This window comes from Sphaerodactylus townsendi, linkage group LG05, assembly GCF_021028975.2.
Source record: "Sphaerodactylus townsendi isolate TG3544 linkage group LG05, MPM_Stown_v2.3, whole genome shotgun sequence".
Lineage (NCBI taxonomy): Eukaryota > Metazoa > Chordata > Lepidosauria > Squamata > Sphaerodactylidae > Sphaerodactylus > Sphaerodactylus townsendi.
The window spans coordinates 62,644,045-62,660,015 of record NC_059429.1 but is presented as its reverse complement, the minus strand read 5'-3'; the positions used below and the strand labels follow the sequence as shown (position 1 = coordinate 62,660,015).

The 15,971-nt window shown below is 42.2% G+C and overlaps 1 protein-coding gene across 4 annotated transcripts in view; it reads left to right on the top strand.

Annotated features, from left to right (window-relative positions):
* The first annotated feature begins 1,080 nt into the window (after window positions 1–1,080).
* FGGY (FGGY carbohydrate kinase domain containing) overlaps window positions 1,081–15,971 on the top strand; it is a 176,410-nt gene continuing 161,519 nt past the window's right edge. For 3 of the 4 annotated variants that reach the window (XM_048496640.1, XM_048496639.1, XM_048496637.1), the window contains exon 1: window positions 1,081–1,228. The gene's annotated coding sequence lies outside the window, so the exon portion shown is untranslated. Of the gene's footprint in view, window positions 1,229–7,367; window positions 7,422–15,971 lie in introns of those variants that run through there. The other variant, XM_048496638.1, reaches the window with a different exon arrangement.

The window sequence follows — 15,971 nt, the reverse complement described above, 5'->3', positions numbered from 1 at the left end:
CTGCGTCCTGGCCATGCCCCATCCACTGCTCCTCTTAGAGCATCATGCCCCACCTGGGCCCGTTGGCGCTATGCCACTGTGGCCAACTGTCAGGAGTGCCTTGCTGGTATGTTCCTGATTGACAGGGGGTTGGACTGGATGGCCCTTTTTGTCTCTACCACTTCTGTCATTTTATCACTGCAAACTTTAATTAAATGGAAAGCGCTGTTTTGCTGTGTGAATCTCACTTCAACCCTCCTATCTCCTCTAGCAGGAGTTTTGCTGAACACTTTCTGGCTTGCCCAAACTTCAGTTTGATATGACTGACAAACTGGAATCCAGAATTTGTTCCTGCACAATGTAGACACACATCTGTTTTCTTAGTTTGTAATGAAATTTGATTCTACACTTATTACATTTCCTACCTTTCCTCCAAAGAGCTCAGGGCTGCAGCTACGATTCACTTCTCTTCAGAATTATTGTCACAACAAACCTATGAGACAGAGTGGGCTGAGAGTGATCTAAGGTCACCCGGCAAGCATCATGATAGATTGCCTTCCCTACTCAGTCACTACATCTCTGTGGTTCTGTGGTGCAGAAAGCGTACTTTGCCCAAGGCCCAGTAGAACCTGCTCACTATACCATCTTTGAGTAGTTGAAAATTGATTTTTTAAAAAGGCTAGATCGAAAAGGGGAAAGAAGGGGAATAAATCTTTATTCGTCTCTACACCTTTTAAGGAAAAGGGGTGAAATCTTTGTTAGAACTCTAGATGCCCGATGAACCCTTTGCCAAAGTCTAACGTTACGTTGGTAACCACCTCTGCCCCCTTCCCTCGTGCAGTTTGGCAAGCATCCGTCGGAAGAGAGCTTTACAGGACTTCGCATTAAGGATCGTTAGGGATCTTGGAAAAGCCGCGGGGGCGGGGGCGGGGGCGGGGGCAGGGAAGGCTGAAGTCCGGAGTTAAAACGTGCCAGTTCGGACTGCGATTCTCACTTATTGGCACGATTCGAGAGCGAGACAGAAAACTTCCAGCCACTCAGAGCTCGCGGTGAGTCGGCCAATCAGGAAGCGCATTACAAACACACCCCTGCCAAGAGAAGAGCATGCGAGGCTTTTTCCGGCCAGCGCTGCTGCTGCTGCTTCTGTCGCCAGGAGCCCGGAAATTGCCTTGTCAGGAGAACTGTGGTTCCTGCAAAGTGTCCTGCTAGCTGCTTCTCTATTGCTAGCTAGCTCGTATTTCACTTTTGGGTAAGTATGTGGCCTCTGCTTTCCAATTCAAATAATAATGAGCTGTGTACCAGAGTCCTGTTTCAGGAAATCCTTGGGTTGCTGTGGCCCCCTTCTCGTAGGAAAGGAAAACATACCAGGGTGTTGCCGTATCTTTTCACATTTTCCTCTTCATTGATGACAATGAGGCTGAAATCGTCTGCAAAAAGTATTTGGGATTGATTCATGTTGAATTCAATAGGACTTCTGAAAATCCACAAGACTGTGGATGTGATCGTGCCTGTGGCTGATGGACAGATATGGGAAAACAAGCTAGGGTTTTACATCATACTTTGGGCATATATAAATGCCAGAATATATTTAAAATTTTTTTTGTTAAACTGATCCCTTCCATATAAGAAGGAAACAAAAAGGGAAATCAGAAGAAACCTTTGCCAAAGGCTCCTCTTAATAGAGACCTAATACACTAGTGCCAGGAGAATGCCGAGGAAGAATGGCTGTACCATTTCAGACTACAGAGAGGGTTGCCAGCTCTAGGTTGTAACATTCCTGGAGGTTTGGGGGTGGAGCCTGGAGAGGTTAAAGTTTGTGGAGGTGAGGCATCTCAGCAAGGAATGTGATACCTTGGAGTCTGCTGTCTAAACCTGTCCTTTACTTCAGGGTAGGGTTTTTTAGTCTTAAATATTCCTTTACACTAAAACACATCCATCCATCCATCTCAACTGAATAGTAATCCAGTGATTGATGTTGTTTAATAAACAACACTTGTTTATTTCTTTATCCAGGATACTGGGCAAAACACAGCCACTTCAAATGAAATCCCTGGATGGGAAAGGTTCCTGTGTTGAAATGAATATGCAGTCTATATGTAGATTGCCATGTGTGACAGTTGCATGTGTATATGTTTTGCTGTATGTTACAAGTGATGAAAAGCATGAGAAAACACATGTGCTTCCATAATATGTGCTATAACCTGTAATGTAAATTTATCTAAGTAGTCGTTGGGGTGGGGGGGAGGTAAAAGATCAGTATAAAATATTATAAAGTAACTTTAGAAAAAGAAGAGTTTCGATTTATATCCTCCCTTTCTCTCCTGTAGGAGACTCAAAGGGGCTTACAATCTCCTTGCCCTTCCCCCCTCACAACAAACACCCTGTGAGGTGGGTGGGGCTGAGAGAGCCCCATAGAGCTGTGACTAGCCCAAGGTCACCCAGCTGGCGTGTGTTGGAGTGCACAGGCTAGTCTGAATTCCCCAGATAAGCCTCCATAGCTCAAGCGGCAGAGCGGGGAATCAAACCCAGTTCCTCCAGATAGAATGCACCTGCTACGCCACTGCTGCTCCTAACATATTCTATGTTAGGCCGTTTCCGCACGGCCCTTTTATGGCGCCCTGGGGATGGCTGAGACCAGCAGCATTTAGGAACCCATTCGCACAGACTTTGCTCCCCCTCCACCAGGGCTGACGCCTCCCTAAAAGACCATGCTTAAAAGGGATTTTGTTTGCCCCAACAGCGTGTTCCAGGCATGAGACAGGCACCGCCCGGGGAACATGCTGTTTCCCTCCCCTTTCCCACTCACCTTGTCCCCGTGGGTCTGCCCTGCTGGCCTCCGAAGCCCCTCCCTCACTGTCCTCCGACCCCTGGAGGTCAGAGGGCAGCGTGGGTGGGGCTTTGGAGGCCAGCAGGCTGACGACGGGGACAAGGTGAGTGGGAAAGGGAAGGGGCAGAGGCAGCATCACATCACAGAGCAGCATCTTGTCTGAAGGCCTCTCTAGAGCTTGCTTCTTGCTTGCTTCAGACGGGAAAGGGAAGGGCGCCTGGGGGGCCGTGTGGAAACGGCCTTAGAGTTTAGAACATATACACAGTATTTGAAGATAACCAAAGTAAAGGCAAAAGCTGCAATGCTGTTTTTTAAGGCCAACCAAGATTACAACTCAAAGACTCTGAAGGATTTTCAGTTTTCTGGAACTCTTCACAAGATTGAATGTTGAAAAAGAGTAACAGGGTAGGGATGAAAGAAGCAAGTTGTTTTAGGCCATGACCTGATGGCCTTTTGTTTGCATTCTGAATAGAATGCCAGGTAGACCAGTGATGCTGAATGCAGCTGGTAACAGGTTGCACCTTTGGCCTTCTTCCCAAGTATCAGCTTCACCCAGCACCACTGGTCTACCTGGCTTTCTATTCAGGATGCAAAGAAAAGACTGTCAGGTCTTGGTCTAAAATAACTTGCTTCCTCCTTCCCCGATCCTGTTACTGTTCAAGTCTACCTGATACTCCATTTAGCATGCAAACAAGAGGCGTTATGATCATGGCCTCAGACATCTTGTTCTCTTCTCCCTCTTTGGTTTGACCATCTTGTCTGATTAAGAGTTTTGTGTTACTTTAGCCAAAAGGCTTTTCCACCCTGAATATATGTCCTATATTCTGTAATGATTTTTCTAAGTGCTCAAAGTCTTTTACAAACACACTTCTCCAGAGTGAGAGAAGGTGGAAATATATTTGTCACAAAAATAGTTCTGCTGATTACCCTTGGCAAGAAATTATTGCCAGGATTTATTTATTTATTCATTTATTTATTTATTAGACTTATAGGCCGCCTCATCCCCGAAGGGCTCGAGGCGGCTCACAATACGGCTGTTCTAACGAGCAGCAAATCAACAACATAAAACTTAAACCCCTTAAAACCTATGCAGCAATATAGATTAAAACAACAAGAGTTTGTCAGTTGGGCAAGACTTGGATCTGTTTGGCCCCAGATTTACTATTGTCTGCAAATGGCTATATTGTGTCTCACCAAAAGATCTCAGGAGGTTTTTGAATTCATCTGCCACCACTTCCTGTGGACGCAGAGGAAAAGTGATGGATGAGTGGGTGGGGGGGAAGGCGAGGCAAGGCGAGGTGGCAAAAGCCATGCGTGCAGAGGAAAAGTGGTGAGTGAATGCAGGGGGAGGTGGGTGGGCAGCAAAAGTCATGGGCATGGAGGAAAAGCTGCCTGCTGCTCCACTGGGCCCAGCACCAACCCTCCCAGCCCCAAAGACCAAGGTGGGTCTGGCGGGGCAGTGGCCGCAAGTTGCCTGCTGTCCCACCAGGAATATTTCCCCAACAAAAGATCTAAGTTCATTTGGGAATATTTTGTACTGCGGAAGCACGCTGTTACCTAACAACTACCAACCGGATTTCGATCTTTTGGTGAGACAGAGGCGGATTCCGCATGGGCCAAAAACATCATTTTAAACCATTTTACACCGTTTTCACACTGCTGTTTTTGGCCTATGTGGAATCTGCTAGAATATAACAAGTATGGTTGAAATAGTAAACAGTTTGTAGGCTTGTACTTTTGGAGTCTGGTGAACATTTAATCCAAAGATTTATTGGCTGTAACTTTCACTGTGGCAAAGCAACACTGGAAGCTATACTGTTAAGCACATGTGATGGATTTTACTTCAGTGCTGGTCATATCAATGTACAGATTTAGGCTGCAACTTTAAATTGTGCTTTCCTGGAGTAAGTCCCATTGAATAAAATTAGACTTATTTCTGCTGTCTCATTAAGCAATCCCAGGCAGGCCTACTGAGAATCCTACTCATGCCTGTGCATTGGGGCACAGACCCCCAGGCAAAGTGTTCTTAGGAGTGCTCTGTTAGTGACTGATTCAGAATTATTCAGGTGTTGTAATAATGTTAAGTATGTGGACAAATAATGTGTACTACATACTTTGTAATCTGATTTTTAAAAGTAAGTTTCTTGTAAATTTGCTGGTAAATTTACTTTTAGGACTCTAGTGTGTTAAAATTGCAGGTTTATCAACAGTCTAAATAAATGTTTAATTTTCAAGTGACAAATTACTTAGGGCTATGTCTCTACATAATTACTATGCAAGAATGGCCAAGCTGCATACATTAAACTTTGGAAACTGGTTACTGAAATATTCTTACTGCCAGGCTGAAAGTGTCTGTAAAAATGTGGTTTACAGCAAGTCTTTAAAAATTGATTTAATTGTTGAATTTACTACTCGCCTAGGTTTTCCAGTATCTGCCAGAATAATTATAGACAGTTGGTCTGGGTGATGTTTGAATAGTAAGAGCTTGCTGGGAAACATATTGGATTGTAGCCAATATGCAAATGTTGACGTCTTGTCACTTTCTGGAGCCCTATACAAAGATTTTTAGAATTAGTAATTTGTCAGCTATGTCTGTGGAAAGATTACTTTGCTTCTCTTGGCAATAGCATTAGCAACCTGTCCTTGTGGTGATGTCATTCCCCCTGCTTTTTATCATGGGGTTCTATGAGGGCAAACATACATATACAAGTTGATATACTTTTGGAGCTTTCTGACTGGTAAAATTTGCCTGTGGATTAGGGCATGGTTTAATGACCTAAGGTTGAAATTCCTAAGTACATTCTCCAGGGCCACGGTGAGCAAATATGGGCTTACTTTCTTGAGCAAACATGTTTAGGATTTCTCCCTAGTTTGTTTTAATCCCAGCCCTCTGATCTTGAGAAGGTCCTGGGGATTGTGGAGTCTCCTATTGCCTTCTGAGCTGGTCTTTGACAGTGATTGTGGTGCCTCTTTGACCCTGGTTCAACTTCTTATTTATTTACCATTTTAAATGAGAATCAACAAAGTAGAATTTTATGTGGGCTCAAGGTTTGTTATCCAATGTTAACTGAGTGTGTAAACAAGCCTTTTTACACTATTAATTGTGTTTCTGCACCCTGAAAAACGGATTGGCTTGCTGAGGAATGTGTTCATTATTTATTAAAACCCTTTATTAATTAATACATGCTTGGGAGGATATCTACAGAAAGCATCCTAAATGTCAGTCTTATGTTTATTGATTTCATTAATCCAGAATTATCAGCTTTAACAATTTCAGGGTTCGTTGGACAGTCTCTGATTTTTGCCGACATCTGTCATGGCAACATCTTGTTCCTGCTTGAGTGAGATTTTTGTTTAGCCAGTTAGAGTTCAAAAACAAGTCTGTTACTGGTACTTTTTCTTTTCAAGATAACTGAAGGCTGAGAAGAGCAACTTAAGTCTGAGAAGTGCCATGGTTGCGCAATGGATAGTGTTGAACACAGAACAGGGAGATCTGGGTTTTAATCCCAGCCCTCCTGTTCAACCATGAACATTCAGTGGGTGTCTTCGGGCCAGTTAGCATCTTTCAAATTATGGTAACAAGAATGTGTTTGAGGAGGGGGATGAATGAAAAAAGAAAACCCCACAGTGTATACTGTCATGTATTCTTTGGCCTTCACGATTCTTGAGAAAGGCATGCTGCTTCCCATCCCCATAGCTGCAGGATCTATAGACTGAGGATAATCATAGAATCATAGAGTTGGAAGAGACTGCAAGGGCCATCAAGTCCAACCCCCTGCAATGCAGGAACACACAATCAAAGCACTCCTGACATATGTTCATTTAGCTTCTGTTTAAAAACCTCCAAAGAAGGAGACTCCACAACTCTCCAAGGCAGTGAATTCCACTGTTGAGCATCTCTGATGGTCAAGAAGTTCTTTCCTAATGTTTAGGTGAAATCTCTTCCTTCACCTTGAATCCATTACTCCATGTCATAGTCTCTGAGGCAGGAGAAAACAAGCTTGCTCCCTCTTCGACATGGCATCTCTTCAACTATTTAAACATGGCTATCATGTCACCCCTTAACCTACACTTCTCCAGACTAAACATCCCCAGCTCCATAAGTCTCTCTTTGTAGGGTATGAACTCCAGGCCTTTTACCATTTTGGTTGCCCTCCTCTGGATCCATTCCTTCTTGTCAATATCCTTCTTGAATTGCAGTGCCCAGCACTTTACACGATATTCCAGGTGAGGTCTAATCAATGCAGAATAGAGAGGTACAATTACATCCCTTGATCTTGACACTATACTCCTATTGATACAGTCCAAAATCGCATTGGCTATCTTGGCCGTCACATCACACTGCTGACACATGTTTAGTTTATGGTCTACTAAGACTCCCAGATCCCTTTCGCATGTAGTGTTGTCAAGCCAGATGTCATCCTACATCTGTGCATTTCATTTTTTCTGCCTAATTGTAGTATTTTATGTAGTATAATAACACCCTCCAGGGTTTCCTGTGCTACTGAAGCTCTGGGAGACGTCCCTCCTCCAGGTCGCTGGTTTCTTTCATGATGCTTTGGGAAACTTTATGTGTATGTGTGGAGATCTGCTTTCCACTTGCATCCTAACTGGGGTAAGCAAGCTATTCAAAAGTGAACAGGGAGAAAATTCCTTGTTCCCATGTAATTGTGTCCCTATACTTTTTTGTTGCAAATTAAATAAAACAAACAAAACAATCATGTGTATGTTGCTGGATGAACTAGCAACCATGGCCAAGCACAGTGCATCCCTGAAAATGTGTATTTGTCAGTCATTTCTTGTATGTTATATTTGTTTTAGTGGCAGGTTCATAGACATGAACAATACAGGAATTAGCTACTTATAGCGTTAGTACAAATGATGTGCAAATAATCTCCTGTTCTTGATCTAGATTGTGAAGCTGTATTAGACAATTTCTTAAACTTTCTCTTCATACCCCTAGATATATTCAGTGATGCTACTAAATTACACTTAATATGGGAAGCTGCAGAGATCAAGGTACAAGAGATACCTACTATATGCAGCACAGTGTCAGAGAATCTGTATTTAATATTATTTGAATATTTCTAATGAGCCCTTGCATGCAGTAAAAACAGACACAGAATCTCTGAATGTCACTGTTCTCAAGAGGGACTTCCTCACTCTTCAATAATCCTCAACTGAGCTAAGGTAAACTAAGTGTGGTAATTCTAATGAAAACCTCAAATGGCTTCTTTGCTACTTTCCTGGGCTTTCTACTAGAGGTTTGTAACAAGAGTGAAGGTGGAGCAACTTGTCCCTTTTTATGGTGGTTTCATACAGTATTTCTGAGAACCTGGAGTTCTTGAGTCTTACTGGGGATTCCTCCATGAGAAGATTGGAAATAAAGAAAATGGCTCCATCCCAAGTTTTTCTGCAGCAACTAATCGCCTTCTGTGTCAACAATGTGTTAGAAATGTTTTAGGCTGTCCACAGGCAGACTGATGCTCTGGAATAGGGGTTTTCTATCTTTTAAAGGCTGCTGGCACCCTTAGAATTCTGCTGAAGGAGTTGGAGCCAACTACAAAATGTCAGAGAATGAGGTAAAGTATAATTCTAGTAGTAAGTTTTCAGCATTGCAGGCAAAAAACCCCCTGTTTAACAGTAAAATGAACATATTATTTAAAGTACTTTTTTTGCATACACTCATCTTACCTTCAGACATACAGCAAAGATACTTGTGCTGTAGTGACAGTTGCTGCCAAAGCAACTTAAAAAAAGTCTTCACAGTCAGTTAGAAGCCCTGCTGGGCAGATGTCCCACCTAATCTTGCTTTTTCTTGGTAGATGCCAGGAAATTCATGGTTGCCATGCTTGGGACCCCTTCTCTAAAATCTACTTCTTTTTGGGTCTGCCTTTCTGTCCAAACAAAGATCATAAAACAAGGGTTACTCTGCTCTGGGACACTACTCTGCTAAGCCAAGTAATTTGATAACATGCATAGACAGCTGGTGTATTTATTTATTTTAGTTTGGATATAAACCACCTTTCAACTATAAAAACCCCCAAGGTGTTTTACCACAGAACAAAGCAATAAAAATCAAAATACAAACAATAAAATACAAATAAAATTTGTGTTAATGTACTGTAAAAAGTAAATACAATACAAGACAAAAGCAATTCTCTAAGCAATGCTACAATCTTCTCACCCTTTTATTATTAATATAACTCATTGAACCTGCAGAAAAGGCAGGTCTTCAAACCCATTAAGAATGCTCCCTTAGGCAAGCAGCAGTTCTCAACCTGAGAGGGTGGGAATCCCAAATCTCCTGCAGTTCTCATCCCCTGAACCTCTGTTAAATCTGACTGCCAGCCAGTTTCACCTCTAGTGTTATCTTGATTCATGTAAATAGAGGCAGTGCTGTTGACCTCTACTATTTATGGCTTTGAAGGTCAAAGCCAGTGTCTTGTACTGAGCCCAGAAACAGACTGGAAGCCAGCGTATATGGTGTCACAGGCTTAATATGTTAATTCTCACAAGTGTTCCTTTGCCTTCCTTTATCAGTCATGAGTTTGCTTCTCTGCAGCAAAACCAGCATTCATTTTTGTAGAATAATATATTTGCAAAGCGTAGTAGTAGTTTTCTTTTTCAGTGAGGAAGATTGGTATATTTATTCAAGGATAAAGTGGGAAGCCTATGGCTTCCTGTGAATATAACTTAAATATTTGTGGAGACTGTTATTGGATGAACTAAATAAACATTATCAAGCTCCAAGGGCTTTTGATCACTAATACTTGTTCGGAAAGCAGTTCAGTCCCTGCTGAGAAGCAATTCATCTCTTCTAATGAACCTCCCAAGTTAACATTTTCATTAACTGTCCTTTTCCAAATTATGTCTTTCTCTGAAATACACTGCCGGTAGTTAGATTCCAGTGGGTAGCCATGTTGGTCTGAAGCAGTAGAAAAAAGTTTGTGTTCAGTGGCACCTTTAAGACCAACAAAATGTTATTCTTGGTATAAGCTTTAAGGTGCATGTGCACTTTTTCAGATGCACAGCTACTATCAGTAGAGGAAATGTGAGTTTGTATTTGGTATGGTGTTTTCCATTGTGTGTGCACACTGGCAGCCTATTTTCTGTCAGTTGCATCAGTTAAATTATCATATTCCCTTATTCTCTAACCTGCTGTGGTTGTGAGAAGACTTCTGTATGTGAATGTGCTTTTGCAGGTTCAGAATGTTAGATATATCTGTAGCAGGAGGCAGAAAAGATGGAAAACTCCCCTTGAGCTGAATCAGAATTAGTTTGATGTTGGCTACTACCGGTAAGTGAATGTTTGAATGGATTTCTTCTTTTCTGTCATGGTTTATGTGTAACCAAGTGTGAAGATACCTAGTTTGGTAATGTGTGCTCCAAGATCCCCTGACCTTTAATAACACTTTGCCCTTTTGAGCAGTAGGTTCAGGTTGGAGCTTCTAAGTTCCTCCTCCTTTCTGCTTTTTACAGTAACCTTTATTTGTCTTCTAACTAACCTTTCCCTCCAAATTAGAAATTTTCTTGTAAAACATGTTGACCATTTTCACTTGCAAAAATGTCCAGAGATCTGTTTTAAAATTTTAAAGTATTAATATATTCATTGTGGACCCTCCTTCCCCACGACACCCAAGAGAATGCAGTCCTTTTTTGTGGCTCCAGATGTCATGTAGGTAAAATCTCAAGGGTACTGTGCTCCAGTAATGCCTCTCATATTCAGGATTGAGTTACAGGAACATTGCCCTTTAAATAACTTGTGGCCTGGGATACTGTTGTTTGAAGTGATTGAATGCATAATATTTTAAAACAAATGTACTCAAGTTGCATTATTCAGGCAAAAATAAAATCAGAAATTGTTGGAGAATTCTGTCAATTGAATTAATCAGTGTCAAAGGAGACTGTGAAACTAAGAAGAAGGAAGAGCAGTGTTTCACCATTCTTGGATTGCACACAAGGTATTATACAGCAGGTTCCAGAGTAAAATACCATGCTTCTGTAGGTGCATTAAGCACTGATAAAGTATCATGTTATGATCATAAAGTATCATAAAGCACTGATAAAGTATCATTGACGTTTCCAGTATGGTATACCAGTTACTAGGGGAACTGATTTTGAATCTCTACTTTGCCGTGCAAGCTTGCTTTGTGACTTTAGGCCAGTCATTCTCCACCAGCCTAACCTTCATAAGATAGTTATCAGGGTACAATGGAGGACAAGAAAATGATGTTGTAGGTGGTTTGGGCTCCCTATTGGGGACAAAAGCAAGGTACAGATGTCTACATTTTAAAAGTTACTTGTAGGAGCAGAAGCAGGCAATGCCGAGTCTGTGGCTGGAATGAATGTAAGCTGTGGTGTTCCACTGTTGTGTTCTCATTAAATGAAAAATCCATTATACAGGAAGGGTGAAGATGCCACTCAACTTAAACATACAATAGTACTCCCAAACTCCAGATTTTGAAAATACCATGTACAAATGTGCAGGTACAAACAATAAATGCTTGCAGCTATTTCACTGGCAAGAGATGCAGAACACCAATATGGTATGCTAAGTCTCTAGTCCATCTGTACTGAATAGTATCATGGCCAGTTTCCACAGTGCCCAATACGAGGGACTGGAGAACAAGATCAGTGGTCACCCTCAAAGAATTCTCATTTTGTGGTGTCTCAGTCCCTTCATCAGCTTTCCTGTGTGAATTATTGCTACCCTTGTAACAGATGTGGATCCAGGGGGGTTGTGGGTCCAGGTGCCACTTGCACGTGTCACTGGGGGGGGGCACATTTGGCTGGCTGCTTCCCTCCCTTTCCCCTGAAGGCCAGGAAGGCAGCAGTGAGGAAGGCCGGGGCTGAGGCTGCAGCACAGGCCAGACTGAAGAGGGGGCTGAGGCTGCAGCACAGCCCTACCACCAGCAGCCGTCCAGTGGCTTCAGATGCCACCTTGAAAGCTCCCGCTGCTTTACCTGCACTCTGCCTCCTCCTGCTGTTGACTCCACCACCCGGGGCCATCCAGAGCCCTCCCTCCCAATCCTGGCTGCTGGTCTGCCCTCTTGCGGGCCAGCCCCAGCACTGCAGGCAAGCCCACCTGAGTCCCAGCTGAGTGGCTGGCCATCTGAGCCCCTTTTTTGCCAGTCCAGCACTGCCAGGCTTGCAGACAACAGGAGAGATTGGCCACTTTCCCAGTGCAAGAAGAGGAGGCTGGTGCAGGAGCCTGCCTGTCTCCCAGCAGTGGTGCCACACAGAGTTTTGGCAAAGCTGATGATCACAACGTGGTCAGCTTAACTGCCTGCAGGCTGCAATCAGGCAGTGCAGAGGCGATGCTGGCAAACCCTTCTTTATTTGTAGCTGCACATTTGTGCATGGAGATTGAGGGTATTATTGTGTGTTTATTAAAGTTTGCTTGCCTATAATTCCCTTAGGGTGCAATGTGTTTGTAGCTTGTTTGCAAACCTGTTGACCATAAGTAGTAAATTGCTGATCAACAGTATTTATCAGATCATGATGGTACATTTAGACTGCAAGCATATAGAGAGTTACTCTGCTCTAAGCACATTGATTTCACTGGGCTTTGACTGGAGTAACTCTTGATAGGGATTAAACTGTTGAAACTTTGGATGCCTATTTGGGAATATTCACTTTCCTTCTTAAACTGGATTAGTTTTAATTAATTTTGTTTATTTCTATTAAGTAATATTCCTGACCTTGGTTTTTGGAAACCAAATAACATGAAATTAGAGTTTAAACATGTATAACAGGATTCATATTACACACAAAATATTTATATTCAAAGATATCCTCAAGAATAAACTCTACATCAAGCAGGTTATCAAGCAGGAAAGATGAAATTGCAAGTTTGGAAGCTTACCAGCACTTTCTTCAGCATATTATTTGGTGCATTTCTATTAACCCCTGCTCCAAATAAGCTCAAAAATGCTGCTGGTCAGACTAAGGCCCTTTCCGCACAGCGAATGTTAAGTGGGTTGCAGGCAGGATAAATGAACCCGTCGTAATCCTGGGCCATTCGCATGGCTGGGTGTCCCATGGTCATCGATATGAATTGGCCTGGGTGCGTGCCTTTGCACGGAGGTGCTTCCCCCCCCGCTCACCTCCCTCCGCTGCATATCTATGAAGCCTGGCATACATGGACCTTCACAGCCATGCTGCTGTCCCTGTGCCCCTCTGTAGCTATGTAGCAGAGAAGCGGGGATTGAAAAAAAAGGGAAGCGCAGCCAAGTAATGCGCTTCCTGGGACAGCTGTTTGCTTGGCAGGGGCTGCAATCAACATTAAAACAAAAGAATCACAGATAGTGTGATTCTTGAAAAACCGGAAGGGGGGGGGGATGCAGAGCGGACTTACGTTAGGAGTGGGATCTGTGTGAAGTCCCCCCCCCCACGGATTTTATACTGTGGTTAGCCCGCGTTTATTGGCCCGTGTGGAAGGGGCCTGAGATAACTGGATTGAATGAAGATTACGAAACAACTGAAGATTGAAGAACTTTTGGGTGCTGTGTGGTTTCCGGGCTGTATGGCCATGTTCTAGCAGCATTCTCTCCTGACGTTTCGCCTGCATCTGTGGCTGGCATCTTCAGAGGATCCTCTGAAGATGCCAGCCACAGATGCAGGCGAAATGTCAGGAGAGAATGCTGCTAGAACACGGCTATACAGCCCGGAAACCACACAGCACCCAAATGATTCTGGCCGTGAAAGCCTTTGACAATAGATTGAAGAACTGTTTGATGTTAAGAACTTAAGCAACCCTGGGATTCCTGCTTCAGTTTCCTGCAGGTGTGCAGATGAAGTGGAGTTATCAAAAGTAAACTCTCCCATTACTCCATGAATTCTTTCTGGATATCAGCTGCGTGGATTTAACTCATAATGAGGCTAATGAGAATAGTATCTCTTTGAGAAATTCTGTTCTGAAAAAAAAAGGACTTTAAACAACTGCAAGCTAGTCCTTTAAATTTTGTAGCAAATCAGTGCATATTAATCTCTCATACTGTTATTTCAATCTTTGAACAGCTACCAGAAATTGCTAAACACACTCCCCTTAGTAACTTCTTTGATGCCTTTGTTTAGGAATTTCCAAGTAATTTTTGAGACCCTACCATGCCTCAAGGATATGATGGTTGAGATGGAGGAAAAATCCTACAGTAGATAAAGATGATCACAAGTAGAACAAATAGTTTTGCAAATGTATCTGCTAATACAAATAATGCTGCTTTTGAGTGGACTTGCACATTCATCAAGTTACGTTACGAATTGCCTTTGTTTAAAGAAATAAAGGGCAGTGGGGGTCTCAAAGATTTTATCTCCTCTATGAGTAAACTTTGTAAATTCACTCTTAATCCACTGATCTGTCTGCTGTTTTTAATGTGTATCTCCAGCAAGCTAGTTTATCGCTTAGTATAATAAACAGAACTACCATTTCACCTGCTAACTCCAAAATCAAACTTTTTATCTCAGAAATTGCTGGTCAGAGATAACGATGAATTCTTTTTTCCAACTACCTGTTGAATATATTTGCTTCCACAGATTTGTTAACACCATCCAATTGACTGCCTTTTGTACTAGGCATAAATACTCTTTCATGGAATATTGCCAGTTGTAATAGCAGGTTAAGAGATCCTTGGGTTTCTGCTTACCTTTCAGGCTTTCCTGTTATTTTAGTTCAAGAAACCTGGGTGAAGAACCCCATTTACCTACCTTCCCTTCACTGTTGATGCTCACTGTAACTTTTCTGACGTCTGGCCACAGGCAGGCTTGACATGCCTGATTTCAGCAGCACTACATTCCTATCATTTAGCTTTGGTTGCTTCTTTGCAAATTACAATTACAGTGCCATTACAATTTCCATTATTTCTCTTTTAATTGTTACAGTTTATTTACTCTTTATAACCTCCTGTAAGGGACTTGTAAGTAGTTGTAATGATGTAGGAGACTATTTGAATAAAACTGCAGTACAGTATCTTAGGGCATTATTACTTTTAGCTGAGATTTAATGCCCGGATTGGGTCCAGTGATGAATCTCTTTTATCAGCAGAGTTATCTGATTTTTGAATGATGAAACATAGCCGTGTCTTTATGAGAGAACTTCAAGCAATTCCAAGATCAGTCTGACTAGCAAAATGTGCAATAAATTATGGCATTGTGATTTAAAGTGGGTGTGGACTGAGAAGGATTGTGTGTCTCATAAAGGTGCTAACTTAGTGGACTTTATTTTGGCTTTACTGGGCTACTGCCACAGATCCTGATTTTGGTGTGGGAAACCATCTTAGTTTTGGGTCTTGGAACAACTTCCATCCCATTGCTTATTGTCTCCTGGTCCTACACCTAATTTACTTCAAGGTGTGAAAAAAACTCTGACGACCATTAGATCATCCCCATTTATTAACACATAATATAATTAGTATAATGAATTCAAGGGTCTGTAAACTTCTCCTTGCAGTCTTTAAATCAGTAGAATGTCTATTGAAAATACCAGAGTTCTTTGAGCCTGTCCGTACCGAGTTGTTTTCATTTCCCAGACTAATAAGAAACAATATGTGGTTTTATTATGAGTGCAGAGAATGTACTAGAAAGATCAGAGCAAAACATTAGCTTTTTAAACACTCCAATTATCCTCCCACTTATCAGAGCTGACTTCACTCAAACTATTTTTTAAACTTGTGATCGAGCATAAAAATTGGATGTTTTTTCCAAGGGGTGGAGCATTCTTATTTCAGCTATTAACAACAATGAGAAACACACATTCTGGAATCTGGTTAATAACAACCTCTCCAGGGTACATCTCTGATGTTAAAAACTACAGAGTTACCAAAAGTCAGCTGTGTCTTGATGGTAAAAAAAAAAGACTGGCAAATATTGTTCCCAACCAGGAGGCTACCTTTATGTAGCACTCATCGATCTGCAAGATGCTTCAGTCTTGATGCATCAACTTTGGGTGAAGTTGACCAAAACTACAACAGTTAAGACTTTTGAAACTGGTGGACCTGGGCATTGCTCGGATCTGGAGAGGCATCAGCATGAGTGCTAGTCACTTCCGTTTGTTCAAGATGGTTGTCTCTAGTTTTCCCCCCATTCCAAGTGCAGCTTCCTATGCTGCATTGCATTCTATTTTAGAAAAACCTTCTCCCAGTGGCTTTTGGCAGATTTAGTGAGCTGT